This window comes from Vigna radiata, chromosome 7 (genome assembly GCF_000741045.1).
Source record: "Vigna radiata var. radiata cultivar VC1973A chromosome 7, Vradiata_ver6, whole genome shotgun sequence".
Classification (NCBI taxonomy): Eukaryota; Viridiplantae; Streptophyta; class Magnoliopsida; order Fabales; family Fabaceae; genus Vigna; species Vigna radiata.
Genome location: NC_028357.1, coordinates 4,935,199 through 4,944,049, shown reverse-complemented (window position 1 = coordinate 4,944,049; position 8,851 = coordinate 4,935,199). Strand labels below are relative to the sequence as shown.

Here is an 8,851-nt window from a genome sequence, read left to right as displayed (position 1 = left end):
TAGATGTTTAGGTGATTAACAAAAAGGAAATAATACATTTAAAACGAATTACGAGTTAGCCTGCATTATGGTCTAAGAGACTGATGAGTCAAGTTGCTTTAGGTTGACAAATTCAAATACATGACCCGACCGATATTTTTTTATCAAATTAATAGATTGACCCATTGAACAAAACTTTTTTTTAATCCCTAATTCACATCATAAAACAATATATATATATATATATATATATATATATATATATATATATATATATATATATAAAAAAAAAAAAATATATCATGAAAAAAAATGAAATGTCAACTATTAGAATGATATAATATCTAAAATGATAATAACTCATTCTTAAAGTTAAAAATTTCTCATAATATACATATGCTGAATATTTTTTATTATTCTTATTAATCTAAACACTGAATATTTCATAATTACTCTTTCCTTTATCTTCATCAAAAGTTCAGCAATTAAAATATTAAAAGTTTCAACTTAACATTTTAAGAAATTTGCTTTTTTTTCTTTACCTCGGTTGAGCAAGTTCTGGTAAATAAGAACAAAATCTAATTCAAAAATTAAAATATTTCTAGTTGTTTAATTTGTTTAAACAATGTCTTAGTTTTCTTTTACATTTTTACTTTTGTTTTAAAAAATGTATTAAAACAATTTTATTGTTTTTATTTTAATTTTTAATAATTCCTTTGCATTCTCTCTTTAAGCACAATAAAATAGAAATATTAAAAAAAAAAAGCATGGCTGAAAGTAAATCTAGAAAATAAAAAAGGTAAAACATCTCTTCGAATTTCAAATTAAAAAAATAACAATGTTAGTACTTTCTGGTTAGTTACGATAATTAGGGTTGGCTGTAGAAAAGGGCAAAGTGCAAACCCCGGGTGCGGCTCCACTCGCTATATATTCTCAACTCCTAACGCTGCCAATCCAAACCCTAGCCAGAGCAGCTGCAATAGAATTCACGATAGCTCTGGATCAACATTGCTCACCAGCAAAGAGCGAGTATTTTCGCTTCTCTCCCATTCTTGTATTTTGAAATACACCGATTATCGTTTTCTCACTGTTCATTTGCTGAATCCGTTTGTTTTCCCTTTGAATCGTTTTTTGCTGGTTTTTTGAATTTGCGGAAATGTCACAGTTGGTGTATAGGAATGTGTTTAAGACGCACCCTGTATCGTAGGCCCCTCCGATAACGTGGAGAGGCCTTTGAGCTATTGTGCGTAAAGTGAGAGCTGATTCGTCAGCAGGCAGCCAGACAACTGCCGTGGTGGATCCACAGATGAACGGATCATTGTTAACGCTGTTTGTCTACTAATTCCACCACACATCTCAATACTTTTACAACCGCTATGTTAATTTGATTTCCCCTTTCCAATGTTATTGCATGGTTTGTTTCTTCGAATTATATCTGGCTGTGGAACCGATTTGATCTTGGTTTTTTATCTGCAGATTTAGGTTTATCTTTCATTTTAATTTTTGTTTTAATTTAAATTAAATTGTTATAGGAGCTAATGGTATTATAGGAACCAAATATTAGTTCATTTTTATTGGATGAAAGTAAAATAACCTTTAAAAATAAGGGAAAAATACTAGTTAATTGTAACCGTACCCAAATCATAAACATCAGAACAAATATAGGCAAGGACCTCCTACACACTATCAAATTTGATGGTGCATGCACTCCATCAAGTTCGCAGAAGAACTTGGGGGTGATTGTATGCTAGAAAAGAAAAGATATATTTTAATTTGTTACAGGGTGTAATATAAGAAAATTTGATAGGGGTAGGAAGTCCTTGCTTACACAGATACTTAAATGGGCTTGGTTTTGTCCAAATATGTTTTACTAGCCCGCATTTCCATAATTACTAATTGTACCTTGTAAACATCTTTTACTTTTAGAACATTCTTAAAATTTCATTTAAAAGACATCATATATGTTCAGATAATTTTATTCCGAAAAACTGATTTTGAAATATATGTTTTAAAATTTGTGTTTTGGAAATTATGTTCTGAAAATTTAGTTTTAAAATTTGGAAAACTTTATACCCTTTTATAAAATTTAGTTTTATAAACATGTTAATAGTAACATTATTTTTGTTCTGTATATTGACCACATGTGAAGGGTATGGTTTAATACGATGGAAATTATTATGTTGAAGAAATAATTGACATAAAATTTTAAGATGAAAGATCTTAATCTAAATCAAACAAATTTTTGGGATGGGAATCTCTAGAAATAAATCACAAGTATTTTGAAGTTGTCGGATATGTTAAGAGTAGTAATATCCCTTTGGAAACTTACTTAGCCTGTGTTTATATTTGCATAAATACTATTTACACGAATGGCCCAGCTATTCCATGGCATGCAGAGGTTGGGGAAGAAACTCGTGTGTTGTAGGTGCTTGGATGAGAATGGTGATTGATTTTGGTGGTTTTGTGGGAGTCAATTCTCCTCCCACAAAAAAAGGTTGCTTAAGTTATCGGAAGCTAATTGATTTTGAAAGATTGATTGATCTATTCCGAAGCTAATTGATTTTGAAAGATTGATTGATCTATTCCGAAGCTAATTGATTTTGAAAGATTAATCTATTACTAATGTGGGTTGTTTTTTTATTTAGATTTGATTTAGTTGTATTGTATTTCATTTTTTTTTTTAACAAATTATGTTATGTCTTTATTTGGAAATAAAGAATTCAAATTGTTTTTAAATTTAATTATTGTTGAAACCAATTTACGTTTTACTAATGATAGTCTATACATGTTTAATACGGTGATTTGCTACAGTGAATAAATTCTTAAATACGAAATTATATGGTACTGAGCGTAATATTGATTTCACCAACCATGTTTTTTTGTGTGAAATGCATTAAAAGTAAACAAACCTAAACAACAGATAAGGGGATATAAATTCTATTATCCCAAATTAAAGATATCCTTTTGAGATGGAACAACCACATTCTTAGAGGATATTGAGTTTGGAGGGAAGAATAAGATTACAATTGTCTTAAGGGAAGAATTAGTGGAAATTCTAGATCTTATTCATGTAATTGCTTATGATGAAACAATTTCAAAACCTTTACCAAGTTCATCATCTCTACAAGAACAAACTTAAGATCCTCAGAAACCTCTTCTTCATCAGGAGTATAAGTTTATGCAAGATAATAAGGTTTGAGAACTTATTCCACTACTAGAAGGTGTGAGACCTATTGGTAGTAAGTGAATATTTAAGTCCAAGAGGGATTTTAAAGGTAATGTGGAAAGATATAAGGTTTGTCTCGTGGCGAAGGGAATTACAAAAAAAGGAAGGGGTTTATTATTTTTAAAGAGACTTTCTCTTTAGTTTCATCGAAAGATTCTCTTAGAACAATCATGACTCTTGTTGCACTTTATGATTTAGAGCATTATCAAATGGATGTTAAAACGACGTTTCTCAAAGATAATATTGACAACCCAATTTATTTGGTGCAACAATAAAACTTTGTATTAGAAAACCCAAATAATATGGTTTGCAGACCGACAGAATCCATTTATAAAGTAAAACAGATATCGACAGAATCCATTTATAAAGTAAAACAAATATCTTGTCTTCTGGTCTTGTATGTTGATGACATACTTAAAGGATTCAACATGAAGGATTGTAAATAAGGGGATTATCTAGTTTTTAAGGAAGACAAGTTCAATCTCAATTGATGTCCAATATAAATTTAGGTAGATATTTAAGCAATACATTAAGGGATCATTAGAAAGCATTAAAAAGAGTTATGATGCTTTTTAAGAGAATAAAGGTTTATAAGCTCACATATGTAAGGTCAGACTAGTTAGAGACCATTGCAAAGATCCACTTCAAGTTACATCTTCATGCTAACTAGTGGTATGGTTTATCGGTCTAATGCCAAGCAAACCCTTAGGCTTCATTCATTATGGTTGCATAATTTGTAGCATGCTATGAAACATCAAATCAAGGAATATGACTGAGTTTTTGTCACACGGTTGTGCATTGTATAATGAATTGAAAGACCACTTAAGTTATACCGTGACAACAAATCAACTGTATTATAGTCTGATGACAATAGGAGCTTAAGCAAGTCAAAACACATTGACACCAAGTTCTTGGTTGTTACAGGGTACATAGTGGAGATATTTCCATGATAGCATATCTTACTATTACACTTAAGGTCTTTCATGATCATATTCCTCATAGTGGGAGTTAATCACTTTTGTGTATTTGTGTTTTATGTTTGGTTTCATGTATGCATACATGGTTTTTTGGACATATTTGGTGTAATAAATATTTGGTTTATTATTCATAAATTACACTTTTTATATTAAGGTTATTATATTGATCTCATTGAGATAAAGTTAGGATCAATTGAAAATAGATCTGCACATGTCACTTTCATGCTACACATTTTGTGATGAATCTATGTCATTTGATTATGTCAACATTAGTGATCATTTTCAAGTTTGTTTGCGATTGATGCAATGAAAACTGTTTTGATTTTATATGCAGATGTAATTCATGGATGAGATCTTTTTTATATGTTTAAGATATATAATGATAATTTTGAGCTCATAAAGTCTAACATATATGTAAAGATTGATAAGATTATATGTATTTGTGACTGGTAGAAGATGATTAGCAATTTGAGTCATATATATATATATATATATATATATAAACCAAAAAAAATTAATATTTAATAAAAATTCAACAAAAATAATCATTATATTATATTAAAAATAGGATGATTATATTTTATTAGCTAATTGATCTAATTAATTAAGTTATAGTTAAGAAACATATGTCATAAACAATACTTTAATTTATTGAGAGATTAAATTAAAATATGAAGACTTAAAGAAAAATAACTAATACATATTAAATAAAGGGATTATGATAATCATCTATAATCACGTATAATTTATTTCCTGTTTTTTTCATCCTATAGAAAAAAATCAAGAAACTAAGGTGTTTTACAATTAGAAGATTATATACTAATTTCATTTATATTGTTGTCAATAGTCAATATAAATAAGCTGTTACATATTGTTTTAATAATGAGTATTAGAGATTGTTTAATTAATAGAAAATTTTATTGTTCATTAATATTTGATCTGTTTTAAGTTCAGAATGTAACATTATCATGAATTATAAATTCAGAGTTTGACCTTTGTAGTTTGTTATTGTTTTCATTGTAAATGAAATAGAAAATGCATTTAAGTTTTGACTTGTCCTATCTTGTTGTGAGGCAAAAGAATGGAACATAACACCAAGTGTTCCGTCAAATATGGAACTTATTATCTACAAGAAATTACCATTTTCAACCATTTATTACTTTCTCAATATGTGAAAGAAAAATCATCACAAAAAATTCGTACAAGTTTAAAACATTACCAGATATTAAACATCCATTTTCAAACCAAAGAATTTTTCAACAATTTTGTTCATAGCTTTTATTGATTCACGTTGTTGTTCCTGACATCGACGTGCTCAACCTTTGACAGTAGTACCACCAATAATGGAATAACCACATCAAAAACAACCTTATCAATCAATAAAGTCAACCGATAGAAAGTGCTCTCTTTATTTTTTTTTATTTTACCATCATTTAGTAGTGTTGTTGGATTTTTCAAAGATAGGTTAACTTGAAAATAATAATATATTAATCCAATCATATAAAAAATTGATATGATTTTTTATTAAAAATTTTAAAATAATAAATTAATATTTTTTTATTTTTATATAATGTTTTACTTTTTTTTTAATATGAAATTTATATTCACGTCTCGATTTCTAACAATTTAGGTGATCTAAATTCATATCTTCATCTTTTATTTAGCTTTATGTGATTATATCATGATATTTATAATTTTTTTTTAATACAAAAATGTTGTTAGATTCATTTTTTTATATTTTAATAAAATTACTTTTAAGACCATTTTTTTTATTATAAATTAAAAATCTTAAATACGTTATTTAATAAAGTTGCATTGAAAAGAGTGTGTTTGGACAATTGAAACCTAATAAAGTCGTACAGCTACCTGCCTCACCAAACTCCACAAGGAAGACATGTTAGCCATGAAAATTTTCGTCATATTTTATGAAAAGTATCAAACATGACTTTATTTGGTTATTATGAAAACATCCAAACCAAATATTATTGGTAATTAGGATTAGTTGGGTTATCTTAGTATTGTGAGAAAGTTAGTTAAACTTTTTTTTTGGTAATTTTGAATTTCATTTTTCTTTAAAATAATGGACTAAATATGTTTTTAGTATATGGACTTTAAGATAAATCTGAAATTTGTTCAAAATTTTGATACATTTTAGTTTTCAAGTTTTAAAAATGAATTATTTTAATTTAATTACATAAAAAATATTTGGCTTATTAAACATATTTCATATTAACATTTAAATTATTTACACAACACGATTTTGCTTTATTATTAGTTAAAAAATGTATTTGACATATAAAAAAAATAACGTAAATTAAAAAAAATTATATTTAATTAATTTTAAAATTTAAAAACTAAAATATATTAAAATTGAAGACAAAAATGAATTTAAATATTTCATGCTAAGTGTTTCGAGTATAGGGTTGAAGTCTCTTACTCAAAGTATTCCATGTTGTCTTGAAAGGGTTGAAGTCTCTTACTCAAAGTATTCCATATTGTCTTGAAGACCAGACGGGTTTCCTAGTTGTCCTCCATTCTCCAAGTTACATTGTTCGTTCTCCCTCTTCCTTGTCCAAGTCGTGTGGATGAGTATCTATCAAAGACACTCTGATGCTCAAGTTAGTAATGTAACTGAACGGTTGACACATCAAGTAATGCATATATTGTACATCGTGATCCAAAATTCATACCTGAAACCTTTATTTATACTAGTCGTGATAGGTCTTTATCTTTTGCTAGTCTAATGATGACTCAATAACACTTTAATTTGTATTAGAGACTTAATGAGTCATTATCGCTGGACATAGTCTGGAAGGAAGTTCTGAAGAGACGACCTGATTGGTTGGACAAACTCGAAAGACATCTTAAAAGAACGACCTGATTGGATGACAGACCATACGATACACAGTGGTGACTATAGAACATACGGTACACTAACTAATAAAATATTTAAAAGAAAAATAGAAGGCAAGTTTAAACAATAGAAAATGGTGGTTTGAGACAAAAATTTCTTTTAATATTGATGATGGTGATAAATGAACGTCCATTTATATTTATGCATATTTTAGTCCACTTTTTGGAGACTACAACTACTTTGCATTAATTACAATTTATTACGGTAGTTATTGATGCATGGTGACATGTTCTGTATGAGCGTGCTATAATACTGAGTTTTTCAACTAATGGAAGTTAATAAAACATCATGGTTGGTATGATTGCAAGCACGAAGCATTACTATGTTTCATGATCTTTAATAAGGATCTGTTTGTTTCTTTGTTGTTCTCTTGTCATTATTCAGGAACCAATTATGGTCTACAATACAATATGATATTCATCGTCCCATTAAATACTTTTTACAAAAATGAGTGAGAAATTGAGTTTTCATCTTCTTTTTATCGTCATTTCATTTCCCTTTTTCACATATATCAAATCCAACACACCAATAACGAATATCAACCATTAATTAAGTGTTGAAAACGATTCATATTAATAACATAATTACAATACAACGAAAAACAGTAAAATACAAAACATATTGTATTTTTCACCTTAAGTGTTGTTAATAAGAATAATGTGAAAGTTGTAAACAATAAGTTATAGGTACAAAGTGATAAAAATTTATGATAGAAAAATATTCTCGTCATCAATGAGTTTGTGTAGATCACTAGTAAAAAAAAGTGATTCAAACATATGTGGTAATAATACCATACGCTCATTTCATAACATGAAAAAAAAAAAAGAATAAATAATGTTGAAGCTTTAGTATGTTTTTGAAAGTCAAGACTTTTTAAATATATTTTATTCTATAGCAAATTAACTCTTAAACTTTTACTTTGTTTTATAAATATAAACATTTGACATCTTAACCTACTATATGTTAATAATGCCATTTTACGAAGAAGTAAGAAAATTTATTGGACGAGTTTATAAACTAAACAAGTTGGTACGTAGTCTTCAACAAACAAGTAGACTAAGAAATGAGAAATTTTGTTTTTATTTCACAAGGATATATATATATATATATATATATATATATATATATATATATATATATATATATATATATATATATATATATATATATATTTCAATTTTGGTCACTCTTTGTCTTTACAAAATACAAAGTAACACTATTTAGTATATGTAACATCTCATTTTAGTAGAATAAAACTACTAAAATAAAATATTACATGGATGATAACTTACGATAAAACTTTAAATTACTAAACACGAAGATTCTACCATTAAAGAATAAAACTCTCTATTTGGTTGTTTATCTCTCAACAAACTGATGGATCCCCTGAAAGATGTCCTCCCTAAGCTCACACTGGTTAAGGTGATAATTGCAAAAGAGAAAACAACATAGACAAACAAGCACAGAAGGAAGGGTAAACTAGTGATACAAAACATTTTCATAATACATTAAAACATATCAAACATTTTACTTAAAGATACACATCTCACACCAAATCAAGCAAACACTTTATGCATGACAATCCTTTTTTTTTCAATTTGATTATGCGGATTATTATGAATATGTAGCTATGACAATTCCTGCACTTGTCGTGGTTAAACAGCTGGCCTACCCCAAACTGTCACACAAGGTTAGTCCGTTATCACTTGCCTTAGGTAAAGGTAAAGCCCCTAGACTAAGATCTCCTGCTATTCT

General features: G+C 27.8%; 1 long non-coding RNA gene across 1 annotated transcript; it reads left to right on the top strand.

Annotated features, from left to right (window-relative positions):
- The first annotated feature begins 773 nt into the window (after positions 1 to 773).
- Positions 774 to 1,341, top strand: LOC106767612. Its single transcript, XR_001376172.2, has 2 exons — positions 774 to 1,008; positions 1,145 to 1,341. It is a non-coding gene; the product is annotated as an uncharacterized LOC106767612 (long non-coding RNA).
- The last annotated feature ends 7,510 nt before the right edge of the window (positions 1,342 to 8,851 follow it).